We start from the raw sequence: 23,794 nt of genomic DNA on the forward strand, positions 1-23,794 counted from the left end.
ATGTAAAGTGGTGGAAAACCGCTTCCAACACAGCGAGGACAGACTTCAGAGCTGTAGCGGAAAAACATCAAAGCGCTGCAATGTATGGAGACAAGTGGAGCGAGTTTACTGTCAACAGCGCTCGCAGTGACGGCGCTTTGAAGTGTAAGCGGGTCCGCCCCACCCATCTGAAGTGTAAGCGCGTCCGGCCAACAAGGAAGCCGCCTCCGGGCGGCACGGGCGGGAAAGGCCCGCAGCAGGCCTTGTTTGCTAAACGTTTAACGGATTAAGGGGTTGTGTCTGCTGTTTATCACACCTGTGCCTGGCTACGGATCTCAAGGCGCTAGGAGGAAGAAGTGATGCCACCGCTGGGCTATTTTTGGGTGTTTGTTGAGGGAAGTGGAGAAAGGGAGGGGACATTGTTGTGAGTGTCTGAGCCTCGGGAGTCTGCACTGTGGGGGCAGGGCGGGACTTCCTCATTGCTGGTTGAACTGGAGATGGCTGACGTCTGTCATAAGAGAGGAATCTGTTAGCTGGAGTGGATTCAGCCGCATGAAGGATGTGACCTTCCGCCGATGGGAGGCAGAGACGTCCTGCTATAATAACACCCTGTGCTACAACATTAAATAGCCCCCAAAGCCCCCACTTGTGTTGTCCTGTGATCCACAATATTTGCAAACAATATCTACAACCAGTTGGGCTTGGAAACAACTGAACCGGGCACCTGGGGCGCCACTGCTCTATGCCCCATCCATCCCCTTGGCGGGGAACCTATGGATTCCCATCACCAAGGAGGCTGCAGTACAACGCACTCTGGCTAAATTTGACTTGGAAACATTCGGGGACCTATTCCCGAAAAACCACATCTTCTCTCGCTCTGAGGACACCCCTTTCACTGAAGACACTTTTCTCAACAAGTTTATATTGCACCGGATACAGAATGCACTGAGGTCCACGGACCCGACGTACCTGAGAGAACCACCTGACTTCCTTCCAGGGCCGGACTGGGAACAGAAACCGGTCCTGGCAAACTGCTCTCAGCGGCCCCCCCCCCCCCCCCACCCCCATGGGGTGAGGGGTAGTGCAGCCGAGCGGTTTGCGACCGCCGGTTTCAGCCGATTTTGTTACAGGAGGCCGATATTGCCGACCCCCAGTAACAAAACAAACAAGCATTAGAAATGCAATAGGTCTCGCAGCATTAGAGTTAGTGCTTTTAGAATTGTTTATGGGTTTTTTTGTAAATCTTTAGCATGAGGTTGAGGGTGAGTGAGGGTGAGGGGTTGAGGGTGAGTGAGGGTGAGTGAGGGGTTGAGGGTGAGGGGTTGAGAGTGAGGGTGAGGGTGAGGGTGAGGGGTTGAGGGTGAGGGGTTGAGGGTGAGGGGTTGAGGGTGAGGGGTTGAGGGTGAGGGTGAGTGAGGGTGAGTGAGGGTGAGTGAGGGTGAGTGAGGGTGAGGGGTTGAGGGTGAGGTGTTGAGGGTGAGTGAGGGTGAGTGAGGGTGAGGGTGAGGGTGAGGGTGAGGGTGAGTGAGGGGTTTTGGGTGAGTGAGGGGGAGTAGTTGAGGCTGAGTGAGGGTGAGTCAGAGTGAGGGTGAGTGAGGGGTTGAAGGTGAGGGGTTGAGGGTGAGTGAGGGTGAGGGGTTGAGGGTGAGTGAAGGTGAGGGGTTGAGGGTGAGTGAGGATGAGTGAGAGTGAGGGTGAGTGAGGGGGAGTAGTTGAGGCTGAGTGAGGGTGAGTCAGAGTGAGGGTGAGTGAGGGTGAGGGGTTGAGGGTGAGTGAGGGTGAGTGAGGGTGAGTGAGGGTGAGGGGTTGAGGGTGAGTGAGGGTGAGTGAGGGTGAGTGAGGGTGAGTGAGGGTGAGTGAGGGTGAGTGAGGGTGAGGGGTTGAGGGTGAGTGAGGATGAGTGAGAGTGAGGGTGAGTGAGGGGTTGAGGGTGAGGGGTTGAGGGTGAGTGAGGGGTTGAGGGTGAGTGAGGGGTTGAGGGGGAGTGAGGGGTTGAGGGGGAGGGGTCGAGGGGGAGGGGTTGAGGGTGAGTGAGGGTGAGTGAGTGAGAGTGAGGGGTTGAGGGTGAGTGAGTGAGGGTGAGTGAGGGTGAGGGTTTGAGGGTGAGGGCTTGAGGGTGAGGGTTTGAGGGTGAGGGGTTGAGGGTGAGGGAGTGAGGGTGAGGCGTTGAGGGTGAGGGGTTGAGGGTGAGGGGTTGAGGGTGAGGGGTTGAGGGTGAGGGGTTGAGGGTGAGTGAGGGTGAGGGGTTGAGGGTGAGTGAGGGGTTGAGGGTGAGGGGTTGAGGGTGAGTGAGGTTTTGGTTCCCCAGTCCTGCCCTGACAATCAACACTTTACTTTGGGACAGAAGATCTGTTCGAAGTCTCCTCTGGGTGGGGTGATGAACAGCTGCTTGGCTACACAAAAACACACCCGAAAGAAGCAGTATTCAAATATTCCAGGAATTTCCCGATTCTGTAGCAAATACCAGGATAAATAAAACTGCCAAAATGCCAACATTTCCCAGAGAACCTCCTGATTACAGCAAAATGTAACTTTGTATTATGTGGGTAGACTTCAAAATCCACACAAATTAAAAGAGCAGACTAACTTGCACAACAGCCGGTAACAGCATTTCACCCGAGCTTACATGCGTGAAGAGATATTTACAAACAAGGAGGCAGATCAAGAAAGAAGAGAAACACCTGACCTCTTCAAAAGAGCTGGACAAAGCAGAACTGATGTAACAAAGAAATTACTGTGGAAATAGTAAAAGGCGCTTTAGGCGGAGATGTGCAAATTACAACGTTAAAATTATCAGAACTTGACCTCGTGTGAGTGTGTACCACGACAATCGACAACACGACAAATGCACTTGCAGGGAGGGGAGGAGGCGGCAATGTGGCAGGAGACTTTAGAAACCAACTCAGCCCTGTGCTTTACCTCATAGTAAAGCAAAAAGCAACAAACAGCAAAAAATGCGTGAGCAAACGCAGTTCAACCTCAAATCCGAACAAGAAAGGGTGGAGGGGGCAGGGGAGGAGGGGTCCGGGGAGGAGGGAAGGGCCAGAGGGACTTGATGGGAGTGGTGGGGAGGAGGGGGAGGGTATAGAGAGAGAGGAGGAGAGACAGGACAGGGGGAAGCAGCAGAGACACGGCGGGTAAAATAAACAAATAACACGGCGGGCAGGGGAGGGGGCGGAGAGGGGAGAGGAGAAATGCGACACGGAGGGAAGGGGAGGGGGCGGAGCGGGGAGGGGGCGGAGAGGGGAGAGGTGCGACATCAGTGTGCATCACACCCTGCAGGTTATAGCGAGAGTGTGGGGTGAATTTAGGAGAAAGAACCAAGTGTGCTTTTATGGCTCGCTGAACGAATCCAGGGTAGACCATCATGTTGTGTCGGCACAATGGAGTCTGCAGATTATAGACCTGGGTAGTGAGCGATGAGACCCCTGGTGAGGAGGAGACCTCTGTTGGATGTTTAACTGTCGAGGTTTTGCATTGGTTTGGGTCCGCAATTTCAATGAGGAATCTGAATGCTCTGGGGATAATCTCAGCGTTTATTTTCCTCTCCTTTGGGGCCTGTGTGCACTTCAGATGCCTGCAGGCCAGCATAGAATCGCCCTGTCATATTTTGCACCAGCTGGCATTTGAAAGAAGGATGTATGGAAAGGCCTTCGAACTGGGCACCCGTATAATTCAGTTTGGGATTTATGGAAAAGCTGATTGCTGCAGTATGGAGCTTGGTGGAATAAACAAATAACACGGCGGGCAGGGGAGGGGGCGGAGAGGGGAGAGGAGAAATGCGACACGGAGGGAAGGGGAGGGGGCGGAGCGGGGAGGGGGCGGAGAGGGGAGAGGTGCGACATCAGTGTGCATCACACCCTGCAGGTTATAGCGAGAGTGTGGGGTGAATTTAGGAGAAAGAACCAAGTGTGCTTTTATGGCTCGCTGAACGAATCCAGGGTAGACCATCATGTTGTGTCGGCACAATGGCGTCTGCAGATTATAGACCTGGGTAGTGAGCGAGGAGACCCCTGGTGAGGAGGAGACCTCTGTTGGATGTTTAACTGTCGAGGTTTTGCATTGGTTTGGGTCCGCAATTTCCTGTGTGCACTTCAGATGCCTGCAGGCCAGCATAGAATCGCCCTGTCATATTTTGCACCAGCTGGCATTTGAAAGAAGGATGTATGGAAAGGCCTTCGAACTGGGCACCCGTATAATTCAGTTTGGGATTTATGGAAAAGCTGATTGCTGCAGTATGGAGCTTGGTGGAATAAACAAATAACACGGCGGGCAGGGGAGGGGGCGGAGAGGGGAGAGGAGAAATGCGACACGGAGGGAAGGGGAGGGGGCGGAGCGGGGAGGGGGCGGAGAGGGGAGAGGTGCGACATCAGTGTGCATCACACCCTGCAGGTTATAGCGAGAGTGTGGGGTGAATTTAGGAGAAAGAACCAAGTGTGCTTTTATGGCTCGCTGAACGAATCCAGGGTAGACCATCATGTTGTGTCGGCACAATGGCGTCTGCAGATTATAGACCTGGGTAGTGAGCGAGGAGACCCCTGGTGAGGAGGAGACCTCTGTTGGATGTTTAACTGTCGAGGTTTTGCATTGGTTTGGGTCCGCAATTTCCTGTGTGCACTTCAGATGCCTGCAGGCCAGCATAGAATTGCCCTGTCATATTTTGCACCAGCTGGCATTTGAAAGAAGGATGTATGGAAAGGCCTTCGAACTGGGCACCCGTATAATTCAGTTTGGGATTTATGGAAAAGCTGATTGCTGCAGTATGGAGCTTGGTGGAATAAACAAATAACACGGCGGGCAGGGGAGGGGGCGGAGAGGGGAGAGGAGAAATGCGACACGGAGGGAAGGGGAGGGGGCGGAGCGGGGAGGGGGCGGAGAGGGGAGAGGTGCGACATCAGTGTGCATCACACCCTGCAGGTTATAGCGAGAGTGTGGGGTGAATTTAGGAGAAAGAACCAAGTGTGCTTTTATGGCTCGCTGAACGAATCCAGGGTAGACCATCATGTTGTGTCGGCACAATGGCGTCTGCAGATTATAGACCTGGGTAGTGAGCGAGGAGACCCCTGGTGAGGAGGAGACCTCTGTTGGATGTTTAACTGTCGAGGTTTTGCATTGGTTTGGGTCCGCAATTTCCTGTGTGCACTTCAGATGCCTGCAGGCCAGCATAGAATCGCCCTGTCATATTTTGCACCAGCTGGCATTTGAAAGAAGGATGTATGGAAAGGCCTTCGAACTGGGCACCCGTATAATTCAGTTTGGGATTTATGGAAAAGCTGATTGCTGCAGTATGGAGCTTGGTGGAATAAACAAATAACACGGCGGGCAGGGGAGGGGGCGGAGAGGGGAGAGGAGAAATGCGACACGGAGGGAAGGGGAGGGGGCGGAGCGGGGAGGGGGCGGAGAGGGGAGAGGTGCGACATCAGTGTGCATCACACCCTGCAGGTTATAGCGAGAGTGTGGGGTGAATGTAGGAGAAAGAACCAAGTGTGCTTTTATGGCTCGCTGAACGAATCCAGGGTAGACCATCATGTTGTGTCGGCACAATGGCGTCTGCAGATTATAGACCTGGGTAGTGAGCGAGGAGACCCCTGGTGAGGAGGAGACCTCTGTTGGATGTTTAACTGTCGAGGTTTTGCATTGGTTTGGGTCCGCAATTTCCTGTGTGCACTTCAGATGCCTGCAGGCCATCATAGAATCGCCCTGTCATATTTTGCACCAGCTGGCATTTGAAAGAAGGATGTATGGAAAGGCCTTCGAACTGGGCACCCGTATAATTCAGTTTGGGATTTATGGAAAAGCTGATTGCTGCAGTATGGAGCTTGGTGGAATAAACAAATAACACGGCGGGCAGGGGAGGGGGCGGAGAGGGGAGAGGAGAAATGCGACACGGAGGGAAGGGGAGGGGGCGGAGCGGGGAGGGGGCGGAGAGGGGAGAGGTGCGACACGGCGTTAGAAGGAAGGAAGAGAGGGGAGGGGGGAGGAGAAATGCGACACGGCGGGAAGGGGAGGGGGCGGAACGGGGGCGGAGAGGGGAGAGAGAGAGTAGGCAAGGGTAAACAAACACGGACGTGCACGCGCCCGTGACTTTTACGGTCAATGCGCATGCGCATAAGCTTAATGCGCATGCGCATTGACCTTAAAAGTCACGGGCACTGCAAGGAATCGCCACGATTCCTTGCAGTGCAGATAAAGAGTGGATAACTCGCAATACTCTCGCCTTGCTCGATGCGCATGCGCATCGACAGGCGAGACCTAAAAACGCCCCCCAGGGATCCAAAACCGGCCCCCACCCTAGCGGGGAAATACCCGGTGCCCGCTATGGCCAGTCCAGCCCTGCTTCCTTCCATTGACACTCCTAATCAAGTCAGTGGACATCACTTACCGCCCGATTCATGAACCTAAATTGCGCTCGCAAGGGGCCGGATTCTGAGAATCCGGCCCTTTGCGAGAGCGATTTTTGCATTTGGGATTCAGCATCCCAAATGCAAAAATCGCTAATTGCGATGTCGCAAATGTGCGAGGAATTACATTTAAGGAATCTCTATTAGAGATTCCTTAAATGCAATTCAACATCCAATTTAAATTTGCGAATTCGCAATTTCTTGCCGCAATTTACCGCGAGGTCAGACCTCGCGGTAAATTGCGAAAACTCAGAAAAATGCATTTAAATGCATTTTTCTGAGTTGCATGTTACACACACACATGTCCTTTGGACATGTGTGTGTGCAACACCTGTGTGAAATTTCATTTGAGGGGTGCTACAGGGTGTCCTGTGGACACCCCTGGCACCCTTCAAATCGCAATCTTATTTGCGATTAGCTAATTGCTAATCGCAAATAAGGAATACTCCCCATTCATTCCTATGGGCCTTTTGGCCCATAGGAATGATTGGCGAGTTAATCCTTATTTGCGATTAGCAATTTGCTAATGGCAAATAAGGAATCAGTAGGAATTGCATTTTATTATGCGATTCCTACATGATTACCATTTTGCGAGTCCTAAATAGCGAATCGCTATGATTCGCTATTAGGGGCTCGCAAAACGGCCCGTTGATGAATCAGGCTGTTAATGTCCAAAAGGCACAAAGCCACTGTCGCACTCCTCCCTCCTTGTGATCTGAAACTAAAGCAGGCGTGGGAACACGACCTGTGTCATCCCCTCACGGACGTGTAGTGGCGCTTTTGCTGTGAACAGACCAGCAAAATCTCTTTTAACTACAGGCATAAATTGTTACATTTCAAATACCTGCTGCGAGCACTTGGCTCGAGTCGGGGGTCCACGCGGGTCGAGTCGTTCCCCCACTCTTTTCACAGGGTGGACGCCGTCCCCCCTGCCAAGAAAGTGGGACCCACAGAAATATGCTGAACGTGTCCCGGCTTAAATTTCAGACACCGGGACATGTTTAGCACGTGACGTCTTGAGGTCATTTGCATACTATCAGTCCCCCCACTTCTTTTTATAGGACTTGTGCCCTGGGCGAGCATATGTTACGCCGAGCATGGTCCATCGTATGGATCCCTCCAGACCCCACACATGTCCCGGATGTAGGACCCCCATGGCTGATTTTGAACAGCCATGGGGATTTTGCACTTGCACCAAAGTCGCTTATTTTTGGGGAAGGTTATTTGAGGAGCTCTCTTCAATGCTGGATTAACCCCCTCCTTCCATCTCCCCTCATGGCCCTACTGGGTTACGTTGGAGATCTCCCCAAGTCCTGCAGATATATTTGCGCAATGGCACTGCTTCTGGCTACGAGGGAGGTCGCTATGTGTTGGGGGAATAAACGCTCCCCGACGCTGAAGAGTTGGATGTACAGCAAGACTTACAGCAACACTAACTGCAAGTTGTACGCTCAGCTACAACCTCCCATGTATATATATATATATATATATATATATATATATATATATATATATATATATATATATATATATATATATATATATATTATCTACTGGCGGTCGCCAGCAGATAGTTATAGTTAGGACCTAGTTTCCATAGGAAAAGCGTTTTTCTTTTCCCAATAACTTTGGTGCCAGTTGAAGAATGTTCGTGAAATTTTCAAAACTCGTGGGGCGCTCCGGTGAGCACCTATCTTGAAAGTTTTGGGTGATTCAGCAAGCGGGGGTCGAGAAAGAAATGGGGGGTTTCCAAAACTTGTTTACTCCATGTTAATTTCCCCGAACTGCTGAACGGAATTACACCAAATTTGGCAAAGAGGTAACCCTTGGTTCAGAAAGAGACTTTTTTTAAATGGTGTAAATTCGTTCAGTACTTGCTGAGAAAATCTAAAAAGAAAAGTTTCGATATATAGAGGCGCGGTGGATCTGTGCCCCCCTACTGACCACGAGCTTTATTCTAATTGGCTGTCAACACTCCAACGGAGAACTAAAAAATAGGAGGGAGAATCACTTGGCCGGAAGACTTGGACGGCGGAACCCCTGCTCCATGGAGACAGCCTTTGTGAACCAAGATTAGCCAGCCTCCCATGGGTCACCTACCGCCGATGGAGGACGGCACATAGACTTGGATTCCACGGAGAAAAATCCTTTTTATGCTTAAAGACCTGTACAACAGAACCCCAGTCTAGGAACAGCCTTTGCGTATACGGAAGGTAACTGAATCTACATAAGGCTTGGAACAACAGGACGTTTATAAAAAGACAGTGCAGTCTATATGATCCAGCGCTGGCAAGACGGATGAACAGCCCCACTCAAAACCGGCTTGAGAGTTGTGAGCCCTGAATGAGAAAAATATTACGCTGAAGTACTGTTAACAACAGATTTGAATCGACCTGAAGTCTTGTCCACTATAAATTATCTCCAACTTTGCCCTGATATCTCTCACATGGCTGAATAAGACTCTCATACAGATTGTGTTTCCTCTCCTGTGCCCCCTCCCAGTATACTGCCCCTTGCCCTGACGAAGGTGTGGCCCCATTGGCCGTCCACCGAAACGCGCGTCGGCTTATGTCCCCAGGAAAATGACTATTGTCCTCTTTACATCAGGACCTGTAGTCAAAACCACCTCCCTGGACTGAAACATCCCGACCCATACAACACGTGAAACCATCCTTATGTTGTATTCGCCAGGATTAGTTGAATGGATGTAGTTTGAATGATAAATGAAATCAAATAGGAATGAGTGGGTAAAGATTGAAGTGAATGAGGTAGAATGTGTGTAGTGTGGCTGATACTGGGCAGGATAGAATCCTCTTAGTTATATTGCTGGCTTATTTATGTCTATTTTATTGGTGATTTATTTTGTACATGTGATAAAAGAAACTTTATATTTATATCATTGATATTCTTAAAAACAATAAAAAAAGATATATATTTTCAAATATGAATTGTTCTGTTTATCCTTGATTTGTCCATGTGATTGTGTTGTGTTGTGTCAACCCCTAGGTTAATCACCCCTCTACCTACATTTGTTGGACCCTTTTGTGAGGGCCTTTATATCCCAAGGCAGGGTTCTCGTCTTTTCTATTTGCATTGTCAACACTCCAAACCAGGAAGTGTTGGCAGCCATCTTGTAACTGGGTAGAACCGAGTCACAAGAAAAGAGAAAAAGAAATGCGAAAAACAAGAAAGGGGGGCAGGGTAGAACACCCTGACCCCCTAGGCCTGCTCAGTGGGTCCCACAAAGACCTCCAGGGCCCTAAAAAGCATTAAAAAAAAACGTCCGAATTTGCGCTGTGTGCGTGAATCCGGCTGAGAAAATATAACAAAAATGAGGCGCGGGCTCCTGCGTTTCGTTATTATTTAGCTCCGGTTGGGCCAAGTCCCGGGAACATGGTGAATTGTAACTGCGGGGGCCCAGGGGGACCCCAACAGCCCGTGGACCGCCACCCCGGGGCTTTCCTTAAACATTTGCGGGGAGCACACAGCCCTCCCGGGGACTGCCACTCCCAGGGCTTTTATTAAATATTTGCGGGGGCGCAAATTTGGGGGTCTGTTACAGATCCCCAAGCCCCGGGGACCACAACCCCCGGGGGCTGTGCAAACGTTGCGAGGGGGGCCGTGAGGCCCCCTTCCTGGAGCCCTCATGGCCCTGGGGACCGCCACCCTCCCAGGGCCGGCTCCTGCAGTGTCCCGGGGGGCCCACCCCTGGAACTCAGCTGTTTGCTATGGCAGGGCGGGAGCTCTGTGGCGCTTACTGGAGGTACCTCATGGGCTAGTTGGACCCAGGGACCCTCAGGATTCAAGGGGACTTAATCTCCCAACTTAAAAAGTGCCACAGGTCGCGTTTGCACAGTGGTGAAGGTCGCGTTTGCACAGTGGTGAAGGGAGTGGGTGGGGCCTGAGGTGACATGTGTGCAAACACACCCTGTGGCGCATTTAAAGTTGGGGAATTAATTCCCTTTCAATCCTGAGGGCCCATGGGAGCCAACTAGCCCACCAGGTGCTTCCAGTAAGCGCCACTGCGCTGCGTTGCAGTGAAGTGGTCCAGGCCACGCCCTTCTTACACCTCTATGCAACGGAGCTCTGTCGTGCTTGCTGGAGGTACCTAGTGGGCTAGTTGGACCCCAGGGACCCTCAGGATTCAAGGGGACTTACTCCTCCAACTTAAACGCGCCACGGGTGCATTTGCACAGTGGTGAAGGGAGGGGGCGGGGCCTGAGGTGACATGTGTGCAAACACGCCCTGTGGCGCGTTTTAAGTTGGGGAATTAATTCCTCTTCAATCCTGAGGGTCCCTGGGGCCAACTAGACCACCAGGTACCTCCAGTAAGCGCCACTGCCCTGCGTTGCAGAGAGGTGGTTCAGGCCACGCCCCTTTTACCACCTCTCTGCAACGCAGCTCTGTGGCGCTTACTGGAGGTACCTGGTGGGCTAGTTGGACTCCAGGGACCCTCAGGAGTCAAGGGGACTTAATCCCCCAACTTACAAAGCGCCAGGTGGCTTGTTTGCCGAGTGGTGGAGAAAGGGGGCATGGCCTTTGTCTACTTTTCACCAATCCAACTGTGTGGGGCTTATTGGAGGTAAAAGTTAGGCTATTTGGCCCCTAAAGGACCCCCAGCAGTGAAGGGGACTTACCAGTGCTGCTGCATGGGACTGACTCGAGGTAATAGTTTGGGAGGCTGACCCCCAAGGATGTCCTTAGGGGCCAACTACCCCTCTTGTTACCTCCAGTAAGTCCCAAGAAGTCCTAAGAAGTCTTCGGAGGCCATGGCCCCCTTTTTCTACCACTCTGCGTACGGGCCTAGTGGCAGACTACGGGATGGGGAATGAAGTACAATTTAGTCCTGAGGGAGTTTGGGGGCCAAGAATCCCTCCTGGTACTGCCTTTAAGTCCTACGCAACATAATTCCTGAGCGTTGGTTGGAAGCCTAGCACCCTTTCTCCACCGCTCTGCAAATGCGACTACTAGTTAAAGTCAAATATTTCTGCACCTCTGACTTAGAGGTAGTTTTAATCCCCCTCCCCTATTGTGTACTAGGGCCTTACAGAGGAGGTCATGCTTATCACAGTGGTACCCCGACGTATAGTGTTCCCTAGTGTATGTAGGTGTTTTCACTATATTCTAAGTGTCTTTTAGCATAGGACTGGCTCTAGGCCTGGTTAGTCAGAGTCAGTTACCACCAGTACCCGTCTGAAAAAGTTGTGGGCACAGGATGATTTTGCAACAAGGCCTGTTTCTGCTCCTCTGTTGGTTCTTTCTGCACATATCTTGCTTCTTCCTGCACTTTTCTTCGTTTTTGTGGACTTCTGTTGCTTCTTTCTGCATTTCTTTTGCTTCTTTCTGTGCGTTTTTTTCTTATTTCTTCACATGTCCTACCTCTGTAGGCATAGTTAGAAACTAGCATTTAAAAATCCTTAGAAATTCACTTAAAAAACCTTGGGCCTCATTTATGAAAAGTGACGCATCGCTGCGTGAAAACAGCGATGCGTCACTTTTCACTGCGCACTCCTTGCGACATTCCTGATGCGTCATATTTAATGTATGACGCATCATGTCGCAAGGAGTTACAGATACGTCAGTATTTCTGACGTATCTGTAAGCGCAAAAGTGACGCATTGCTGGAGTGTGTCACAAAATTGACGCAACTCCAGCAATGCGTCCTTTCACTTGGGGAAAGCCCCATGTGAAAGGGCTTGTATCAGTCTTACGCCTGCTGTGAGGCAGGCGCAAGATTTTGACGCAACAGCATCCTAAAAGTGAGGCAGTGAAATCTGATAGATTTCACTGCGTCACTATTACGAGTCTTTTTGCGGGGGAACGCCCCCTCTACATACATTATACCTGACTCAGGTATAATGTGGCGCAGAGGTTTAAAAAGTGACGCATCTACCTAGATGCGTCACTTTTTAAATATGGCGCAACAAGGGGCATTTTTTACACCGCTGGTGCGTCACAAAAAGTGACGCACCGGCGGCGCAAAACTGACACAAGGCCTTCATAAATAAGGCCCCATGGGTTTCTGGCACATTATAGCTGGAAATTAGCATTTAAAAAAACCTCTGAAATTCACAGAAAAAAACATAGGTTTCAGGCACGTTATACTTAGAAATTAGCATTTAAAAAACCTTAGAAATTCACTGAAAAAAACATAGGTTTCAGGGACGTTATAGTTAGCTGGACATTTCACTCATACAAAACCATAGAAATTCCACCGCTATAGTTAGTTGAGCTAACTATAATTCGCGCCCCGGCAATGCACTGCTGATGACGTCACATATTACATCATTCATGACATGGTCATTGACATTACTGATGACATCTCAAATGACATCACTGATGACAAGCTGCAGCAGCCTCCTGACAAGGGCACTTATGTGTTTTTTTTACAAATTAAGCACTGGTACCACGTAACTGCTGAGTGTGAAGCTTTTGCACCGGTGCCATGGGAGTACAGCGCTGCCCACGGCCGATAGCCATGCACAGCGGGGTTGGACGCAAGGGGTTGTTGGCCTCAGGGCTTCACTGGGGACAAAGACCTGTTGCCTAACTCCTGCGGTGCTCAGCTGAAGACTGTGATGGGGTTTGTCTGCAGTGTGCAGAGCCAAAGGTTGTGCACAGTGGCGGTTAGGCACCCAAGGCATGGTTGGGCTTAGGGTCTGGCAAGAAGTCAGGCCATTCGGCCAACCCCACCTCCCCATTTATGTTGGAAGTAGGCCTTGTTCAATGTGGGGTTGGCCGGCATTGGGGGTTGGTTGGAGGCCTGAGTGGATTACCCGTTGCACCGAGAAAAAGCACGTGTGCTGTGGGGGTTTGGCTGCCCATGTGGGGGTTGGTGCAGTGGGAGGATTGACTGTCTGTAGCGGGTTGGGTGCAGCACGCACACACATCCAAAGGCCAGAGGTCAGCCTCTACAGCCAGTACCTGTTGCACAAGGCCAAGGGCTGCACAGCAGGAGAGCTGCTAAATATAGTCAGTAAACCACCGAAATTCCCTGAAAAACACAAAGATTAAAATGACATTGTAGTTAGATATGGTAATAAGATGTTCCCTTATGTTAAAAGAAATGGAAATTCACTGAAAAAAACAAACTTTAACATGACATAGTTACATATGACAGTAAGAGTGTAGCATATGTTAGAAAAATACATTAAAAAAACAACGGTTAAAGTTGAGTGATGTACTATGTGAGGTCTATCTATCTATCTATCTATCTATCTATCTATCTATCTATCTATCTATCTATCTATCTATCTATCTATCTATCTGTCTGTCTGTCTGTCTGTCTGTCTGTCTGTCTGTCTGTCTGTCTGTCTGCTGCCTGCCTGCCTCCCTGCCCACCTACCTACCTACCTACCCACCCAGTGGCAGTCACCACTAGGTAGTTATAGTTAGGTCTGTGTTTCTTTTCCTCTGTTTGACAAATCATTATGAAACTTTACTTTACAAAAAAAGTGCTCTTTTGTCACTAGTTTCCTCATGGAAAGTTTTGGGGTGATCCGTCAAGCGGGAGCAGAGAAAAAGAGGAGGTCCTAAAACACAAAATCTCCATGCATTTTCTATTGACTTTTTAAAAATGCAATACAGAAACAACTGCTGAATTAAATTACTCCAAATATGGCAGGAAACTAGATCTTTGTCCAGAAAGAGTACTTTTTGGTATTTAATGCAAATCGTTAAGTAGTTTTGAAGAAATTAAGGATCAAAAATATTTTTATATCTGAATGATTGGGTTAGAAGGACTCTCGTAAGAGTTTCTCAAACCAAAGAACAGAGCATTATGATTGGCCTTTGTGGCTTTTTTCCCTTGGGACTCCTTACTCCCACGGAAGTGTACTCCTGCGGGAGCGAGCGCTCTGTTTGGCTGGCCGCAACATGAAAAGAAATGTTGCAGCAGCTATTATAGGACTCCGGGACTTAATCTCCTGTCCTGGGAGTCCTCCTAGGAGTCCAGATGGATTGCGTCATAAAAATAAAAGCCCAAAACACCACCCAGCATTTTTTTATTTTATTATTTTCAGCCCGAGGTGGGACAGGGCTCAGGAGTCATCATTAAATAATATTTGAGGAGGAGAGCATGAGTCGGTCTGCCCTCCCCGAGCCACTATGGGGCCCTAGGGACTCCACCCTGGGGCTGAATTAAACTCTAAGGGAAGGGGAGTATGTAGTCCCTCTCTCCCTGCCTCTATTGGGCCCGGGGACCTCCTCTCCAGGAGATGAATGAAAATTAAATGGGAGTAGGGCATGCAACCCTCTCCACAAGGCCCTTTGGGCTCCAGGGATCCCATCCCCTGGGGCTGATTTATTAAAAAAGGGAGGGGGTGTGCACTGCCCCACCCCAAGCCACTGTTTGGTCCCAGGACCGTATCCCCAGGGCGAAAATCCTTCAAGACTGGGAGGGGGACCAGTGCAGGCATCCACCCTGGACACCCAAGCCCCCAGGGCATGATACTTCACTCTCTCCTTGGAAGCCGACCCCTGGGACACTCTGGTTCCCTGCCTGAGACAGAATGTGGGCACTCCCTCTGTAGGGAATTCAATTTTCCTCCCACCTGACCGGAGCAGTAACAAACAATGCACCCGCCGCGGAGGAAATGTGCCAGCTCTTGCCAGGACCCAGTATAAAGCTGGCTGAGGTGCCGCCTAAGGCCTTGGGGTCCTTTGGGTCCCACCGCGGCCCCCATCAACCCCCTATATTATGGGTACCCTAGGTGGGGCACCAACCCGTAACAAAACAAATGGTTGAGTCCTGCAAGGGGAGCCAGCTGTGTTTTTTTCTAATTCTTTTTCTTTCAATTTGTAATTTTTTCCCCCATTTTCCTAACATCCGAGATCAACCCCATGTTTGCTACAAGTGCACAACAGCATTTATTGTCTAAGGATTATTGCATTGTCTCCTACATCTCCCTGAGTGCCACATCTCATTCCCAACTTGATGCACATAAAGCAAACAGTTACATTTGTATGTTGTTGTTGTTGCTCTTCCATATCCTTCCTGAGTGTACATAAAAGTTTATGCTGGTGTGGTTTTACGAATGGATACACTGTATTGTTAATTATTTATAATAACTTAAGTGACCAGTGACTATACTAAATGATATTGTGTTTGTTTGTACTACTAATTGAACTGCAAAATCCCACGTTTCACTGATGTTCTTCTTTCTTGTTTGCTTTCAGGTGCACAAGAGACAACATCACCCGTAGTACTGCCAGACCGAAGGCCTGTGCAGGACCTGACGCATGAGCACATAACACGGACATCTCGTCAGCTTGTGAAGCTAAGTGCCAAATATGGCCCCAAAGAAAGGTCTGCCAAAAAAGTGGCCAGTGGGGAAGAGAAGAAGAAGCTGATTTCCACCACTATGCCGGTCAAGACCTTTTTCAGCCAACTTGTGCCTCCCGCACCGCTTTCAGGGGAGCGAGCGGGAGCAGTACCACCGTATCAGCGGACCCACTCAAACCTCGGACCAAGCCATTGTCTGTCACAGAGGCAGCCAGTCTAATCACAGCAACACCTATGAGCAGTGACGTTGAAATTGACTTATATCTTTCGCAAAGTAGTACCCAATTGTTGCAGGAAACTCAGATAAGTGGACAACAGCAGCCACATCCAGCAATAGTAGTTCCTCCTGAAGTAGGAGCTGTTCAGGAGAATGAGTTTCATGCTGAGGAAGTTGGAAAAAAACACTCTTTCAGAAGATCCATTGTCTTCAAGATCTCCAGCAAGAAAAAGAAGGGGTACTCCATCATCTCCAAACTCCTCTTCTTCTGATCAAGACTCCATTTGGATCCCGCCTCAGTCTGAGAGTGAGACATGCCGGGAGAGGCTAAGGAAAAGGAAGATTCCTGAAAGACTTAGTGTTATGGATGTAGAAGAGGAAGATGACAAGCCAGTCATCATGGATGTTATCCCAGCCCCAGTGGAGACCGACGTTGCCTTATTCCAACCTGCTGTGAGAAATGTTGCACAGATACCACCACTACCAGCTGAAATATTTGCAAAGCTCTGGCAGCGACCTACGTCCACAACCACCTCAGTAGAAGTAGGCACTGCAGAGAGGCAAACGTCAAAACGCCCACCTACCGCCAGTTCATCTGAAATTGTCAGTAGCACCAGCATTAGAAAGTGGACCTCCCCAGTTTGTGACTTCTTTACAGTTAACAAGAAGGATCCAAACATTGCCATGTGCTCCATTTTTGGAGCAAGTGTTAGTCGGGGTAAGCTTGGTAAAAACTATGGTACCTGGAGGCCAAACAACCCATTTGAGAAAACACCACACAATGTGGATGGGAGGATAACCTTAGCGGGCAAAAAACTCCAAGTGGTGTTGGTGAAGGGGGTGAAAGGTTGAGCAGGGACTCTGATCCGAACATGGTGAAAGGTGAAGAAGAGAAGACATTTTTGTTATGCAAATCATCCCTGTCCCCAGCAGTGCAGTGGTATCACCCACATTAGCAACATAGCAATGGCACAAGACTCAGGTCGAGACATAAAGGCAAGAGTGTACAGTGACTGCCCCGCTGAGACGTACATTGAGCCTACCACCATCTGCTCTCCACTCTAGACTTGACCAGGGCTAGAGGACATAATGCACTGATTGCATGGCATCTCCATGTCGACAGGGATATACCCCCTCCATTTTCCTCTTCTTACACACAGGCGTATCATCTAACTGGCCTAGCAGATGAGTGGTGTATGGGGTCCCATGAGCTGCATTGGAGACCAGACCCCATGATGTATTTGTTGCCTCGAGCTATGTTGGAGCCTGGCAAGTGACCAGGCATGAGCAGTCAGAGGCAAGCGCAAGTATGTTCCAGACCCTGTACCAAGGCATTTATGCAATGGGCCTCCCAGCCATCTCTCCACTCAGTGGGGGGAGCTGCCGCAGCCACACTGGATAGGTGGCCAGGAGATGGAGAAGTGATTAGATCTGTTGGTCGGACTTGGTTCTGCTCCCACAACAAGGTACCACTCCAGGGGAAGGGTGAACACCACTGTTCGCCCATGGATTTCCTAATCTTCCTCCATGAAACCCGTATGAACTCACAAAAACAATATCAGAATCATTTGGGGAAAATCTGCACAGGTCAGTGACGGAGAGGCAGTAGCAATGCACACAGCTGTAGCACAGCTCCCAATCTAGAAATGAACAAATAATATGTATGTATGTAAGTGAACTTCTTCAGGGCAAACCTGCATAATTGGTATGGGAGCAGAGATCAACAGCGGGGAGCTAGGCAGTGCATCTAAGCACCCCAGGCATCTTATGCTAGTGGACCCGGCCCAGGAAGAGTGTTGGGGTAGTGAAGGTAGCCACAATCCATCCCAAACGTACCTATGTAAACATAGATTGTGCTCTACCTACCAAGGAGGTTTCAAATGAGTAAAAGTAACTCTAAATTGCAACCTCATTTCACCAGTTATTTTCCAGTGCTCTGGGAGTGCCAGTGTGAGGGTGTTCTCATTAGAAGGTTGCCACAAGCATCTCAAGGGATGTACCTTACTTCCCAAGAGAAGACCCATGTTACCTCCTGCATTCATCCTATACCTCTCAAAGCAGTACTCCTAGTACCTGACTGCACCAGGGCAGCACCAGGGACCTACTGCCCCCTGGGGGCACCATGTAACTTTATTGCCTGGACCCAGGCAGGTAAGAGAGACAGGGTCACGTCCCACTCGTGATCCTAGACCTCCTGCCCGTAGGGTAGCAAGGTCAGATCTTCGCACTTCTTTCGTTCAATCAAGAAATCAGTATTTGCTGCTAATCACCCATGAGGGTTTCCAGGCACTAGGTTGCTCGGCTCAGTCGAAAAGCCCGGTCTTGAGTCTCATCCTGAAGTCCGCCAGTGATTGTGATGTATGGAGGTGGTGGGGGAGGCCGTTCCAGGACTTGGCGGTGAGGTAGGAGAAGGAACGGCCTCCGCTCTGGCTTTGGCATGTGCGCATTATCTACGCGAGTGAGGCGGAGTTAAAGTCTCTGGGTGGTTTGTAGAAGTTCAGGCGGTGGTTTATGTACGCTGGTCCCTGGTCATGGAGGGCTTTGTAGACATGCATCAGTTTCTTTCGATGGATTAGGACCCAGATCTTTTGACTGGGTTGAATGTGTGACATTGATCCTCATTCGGTCCATCACCTGTTGTTTTTGCAAACTCGCTATAAGTGTACTGGGGATGCCCAGACGTGGGTCCCAGGCACTCCACACCACTGGAGTCAAGCTAGCCGGGCTGATGAGAGGTGTTACCTCGAAACCGGTCCGGTCCTCGGATGCTTGATTCCGTTCTGGGAAGGACATGGCTTTTGTAGTTCGGACTGGACTGTTCCCATGGGGCACAGGGTCAGAGCTGATTTGCATATCGCCATTGTCTAACCCAGGGTGGTGTGGAGTGCAAAAAAACGATGGATTAGGACCCAGATCTTTTGACTGGGTTGAATGTGTGACATTGATCCTCATTCGGTCCATCACCTGTTGTTTTTGCAAACTCGCTATAAGTGTACTGGGGATGCCCAGACGTGGGTCCCAGGCACTCCACACCACTGGAGTCAAGCTAGCCGGGCTGATGAGAGGTGTTACCTCGAAACCGGTCCGGTCCTCGGATGCTTGATTCCGTTCTGGGAAGGACATGGCTTTTGTAGTTCGGACTGGACTGTTCCCATGGGGCACAGGGTCAGAGCTGATTTGCATATCGCCATTGTCTAACCCAGGGTGGTGTGGAGTGCAAAAAAACGATGGATTAGGACCCAGATCTTTTGACTGGGTTGAATGTGTGACATTGATCCTCATTCGGTCCATCACCTGTTGTTTTTGCAAACTCGCTATAAGTGTACTGGGGATGCCCAGACGTGGGTCCCAGGCACTCCACACCACTGGAGTCAAGCTAGCCGGGCTGATGAGAGGTGTTACCTCGAAACCGGTCCGGTCCTCGGATGCTTGATTCCGTTCTGGGAAGGACATGGCTTTTGTAGTTCGGACTGGACTGTTCCCATGGGGCACAGGGTCAGAGCTGATTTGCATATCGCCATTGTCTAACCCAGGGTGGTGTGGAGTGCAAAAAAACGATGGATTAGGACCCAGATCTTTTGACTGGGTTGAATGTGTGACATTGATCCTCATTCGGTCCATCACCTGTTGTTTTTGCAAACTCGCTATAAGTGTACTGGGGATGCCCAGACGTGGGTCCCAGGCACTCCACACCACTGGAGTCAAGCTAGCCGGGCTGATGAGAGGTGTTACCTCGAAACCGGTCCGGTCCTCGGATGCTTGATTCCGTTCTGGGAAGGACATGGCTTTTGTAGTTCGGACTGGACTGTTCCCATGGGGCACAGGGTCAGAGCTGATTTGCATATCGCCATTGTCTAACCCAGGGTGGTGTGGAGTGCAAAAAAACGATGGATTAGGACCCAGATCTTTTGACTGGGTTGAATGTGTGACATTGATCCTCATTCGGTCCATCACCTGTTGTTTTTGCAAACTCGCTATAAGTGTACTGGGGATGCCCAGACGTGGGTCCCAGGCACTCCACACCACTGGAGTCAAGCTAGCCGGGCTGATGAGAGGTGTTACCTCGAAACCGGTCCGGTCCTCGGATGCTTGATTCCGTTCTGGGAAGGACATGGCTTTTGTAGTTCGGACTGGACTGTTCCCATGGGGCACAGGGTCAGAGCTGATTTGCATATCGCCATTGTCTAACCCAGGGTGGTGTGGAGTGCAAAAAAACGATGGATTAGGACCCAGATCTTTTGACTGGGTTGAATGTGTGACATTGATCCTCATTCGGTCCATCACCTGTTGTTTTTGCAAACTCGCTATAAGTGTACTGGGGATGCCCAGACGTGGGTCCCAGGCACTCCACACCACTGGAGTCAAGCTAGCCGGGCTGATGAGAGGTGTTACCTCGAAACCGGTCCGGTCCTCGGATGCTTGATTCCGTTCTGGGAAGGACATGGCTTTTGTAGTTCGGACTGGACTGTTCCCATGGGGCACAGGGTCAGAGCTGATTTGCATATCGCCATTGTCTAACCCAGGGTGGTGTGGAGTGCAAAAAAACGATGGATTAGGACCCAGATCTTTTGACTGGGTTGAATGTGTGACATTGATCCTCATTCGGTCCATCACCTGTTGTTTTTGCAAACTCGCTATCAGTTTCTTTCATTGGCATGTTTTCTGGACGGGGAGCCAGTGGAGGTTCCTGAGGTCGGGTGATGTGGGTTCATTTGGCAGGTTGAGGATGAGTCTGGCTGCTCCGTTCTGTATTGTCTGGAGTCTTCTCATGAGTTTGGTGTTGGTTCGTAGTCAGTCCGCTGGTGATTAGAGCTTGAGTGACGGTTATTCTTGTGTCAATGGGGAGCCATTTGAAGATCCTTTGACATGCCTCCTATTGAGAGGCCCTGCCAGTCATTTCCTTCACCAGAGTAGGGCCGTCTGTGGTCCAGTGTATCTCCAGAAGAAATCCAGGAGGAAAGGACCCAGGCGCCCACCAAGGGAGCTCCCTGGGAAAGTTACACATTTTAGGGGTGTAGTTAGGGAAAGGCCCAGGTACAGAGTAGGACTCAAGAAAAAGCAAAGAGGCAAATGCCTTGACCAGGGCACTCACCTTTGTTAGCTCCCAGGTGAGGTAAAATAAATTGGAAACTTGGTTCGCAGGTGTGCTTGAAGGCTTATGACCACATATTGGTGCAGGTTTGTGAATATACGGAATTCACACATTTTTTTCATGTGTACTTATGGAAAACTTTTGGGAATGTTCCTGCAACTACACAGTTTACAAATGTACTTGTGAAAAGCTCTTTATTTTTTTAAACACGTTCACTGTTTTGTATTTCATTCTCCACGAGGAAATATTTTGCCCTGTGGCAAAACCTCTTGCCCTCCTTCCCCACCACTTTTGGTGATGTTTCAAGTTCTTTCCCACCCCAAAACTTTTTTAAGATCTGCACTTGTCAGAAGTAAATCTCTGCCGGTTTCCATGGTCATAACAGGTGGAAAATACTGCAAGCTCCAAGAGTGTGTGAATGTATTTTAAAATATTCAGGGCATTCCTACCCAGGAAACCTCCCTCCGTGCCGGGGGAATTACGGATGGCTCATGTTAGTGCTTCATGGGGTATTAGTACACCTGGGTAAATGGAACTACATCAGCACAAGATCACCTTTTGTCATATTTATCAAGGGGTTGCAGCACTTTTGCACTATGCAACGTGAAACAGAAGCTACGCAACCCCTGAAATGCGATTTATCAATCCACGCATGGCCCCCTTGCATTGTCCCCTTGCATGGCCCCCTTGCATGGCCCCCTTGCATTGTCCCCTTGCATGGCCCCTTGCATGGCCCCCTTGCATGGCCCCCTTGCATGGCCCCCTTCCATGGCCCCCTTGCATTGTCCCCTTGCATGGCCCCCTTGCATTGTCCCCTTGAATGGCCCCCTTGCATTGTCCCCTTGCATGGCCCCCTTGCATGGTTCCCTTGCATGGCCCTCTTGCATGGCCCTCTTGCATGGCCCCCTTGCATGGCCCCCTTGCATGGTCCCCTTGCATGGCCCCCTTGCATGGCCCTCTTGCATGGCCCTCTTGCATGGCCCCCTTGCATGGCCCCCTTGCGTGGCCCCCTTGCATTGTCCCCTTGCATGGCCCCCTTGCATGGCCCCCTTGCATGGCCCCCTTGCATGGCCCCCTTGCACTGTCCCCTTGCATTGTCCCCTTGCATGGCCCCCTTGCATGGCCCTCTTGCATGGTTCCCTTGCATGGCCCTCTTGCATGGCCCTCTTGCATGGCCCCCTTGCATGGCCCCCTTGCATGGTCCCCTTGCATGACCCCCTTGCATGGCCCCCTTGCATGGCCCCCTTGCATGGCCCCCTTGCATGGCCCCCTTGCATTGTCCCCTTGCATGGCCCCCTTGCATGGCCCCCTTGCATGGCCCTCTTGCATGGCCCCCTTGCATGGCCCCCTTGCATTGTCCCCTTGCATATCCCCCTTGCATGGCCCCCTTGCATGGCCCCCTTCAATGGCCCCCTTGCATTGTCCCCTTGCATGGCCCCCTTGCATTGTCCCCTTGAATGGCCCCCTTGCCTTGCCCCCTTGCATAGTCCCCTTGCATGGCCCCCTTGCGTGGCCCCCTTGCATGGTCCCTTTGTGTGGCCCCCTTGCATGGCCCCCTTGCGTGGCCCCCTTGCATGGCCCCCTTGCATGGCCCCCTTGCATGGCCCCCTTGCGTGGCCCCCTTGAGCCCCCTTGCATGGCCCCCTTGCATTGCCCCCTTGCATTGCCCCCTTGTGTGCCCCCCTTGTGTGTCCCCCTTGCATGGTCCCCTTGCATGGCTCCCTTGTGTGGGCCCCCTTGCGTGGCCCCCTTGCATTGCCCCCTTGAGTGGCCCCCTTGCATGGCCCCCTTGCATAGCCCCCTTGCGTGGCCCCCTTGAGCCCCCTTGCATGGCCCCCTTGCATGGCCCCCTAGCATTGCTCCCTTGCATGGTCCCCTTGCATGGCCCCCTTGCATAGCCCCCTTGCGTGGCCCCCTTGAGCCCCCTTGCATGGCCCCCTAGCATTGCCCCCTTGCATGGCCCCCTTGCGTGGCCCCCTTGCGTGGCCCCCTTGCATGGCCCCCTTGTGTGGCCCCCTTGTGTGTGTCCCTTGCGTGGTCCCCTTGCATGGTCCCCTTGCATGATTCCCTTGTGTGGCCCCCTTGCATGGCCCCCTTGCGTGGCCCCCTTGCATGGCCCCCTTGCGTGGCCCCCTTGCATGGCCCCCTTGCATGGCCCCCTTGCATGGCCCCCTTGCGTGGCCCCCTTGAGCCCCCTTGCATGGCCCCCTTGCATTGCCCCCTTGCATTGCCCCCTTGTGTGCCCCCCTTGTGTGTCCCCCTTGCATGGTCCCCTTGCATGGCTCCCTTGTGTGGGCCCCCTTGCGTGGCCCCCTTGCATTGCCCCCTTGAGTGGCCCCCTTGCATGGCCCCCTTGCATAGCCCCCTTGCGTGGCCCCCTTGAGCCCCCTTGCATGGCCCCCTTGCATGGCCCCCTAGCATTGCTCCCTTGCATGGTCCCCTTGCATGGCCCCCTTGCATAGCCCCCTTGCGTGGCCCCCTTGAGCCCCCTTGCATGGCCCCCTAGCATTGCCCCCTTGCATGGCCCCCTTGCGTGGCCCCCTTGCGTGGCCCCCTTGCATGGCCCCCTTGTGTGGCCCCCTTGTGAGTGTCCCTTGCGTGGTCCCCTTGCATGGTCCCCTTGCATGATTCCCTTGTGTGGCCCCCTTGCATGGCCCCCTTGCGTGGCCCCCTTGCATGGCCCCCTTGTGTGGCCCCCTAGCATTGCCCCCTTGCATGGCCCCCTTGCATGGCCCCCTTGTGTGTCCCCCTTGCGTGGTGCATTTGCATGGTCCCCTTCCATGGTTCCCTTGCATTGTCCCCTTGCATGGCCCCCTTGCATG

Source organism: Lissotriton vulgaris, chromosome 9 (assembly GCF_964263255.1).
Source record: "Lissotriton vulgaris chromosome 9, aLisVul1.2, whole genome shotgun sequence".
Classification (NCBI taxonomy): Eukaryota; Metazoa; Chordata; class Amphibia; order Caudata; family Salamandridae; genus Lissotriton; species Lissotriton vulgaris.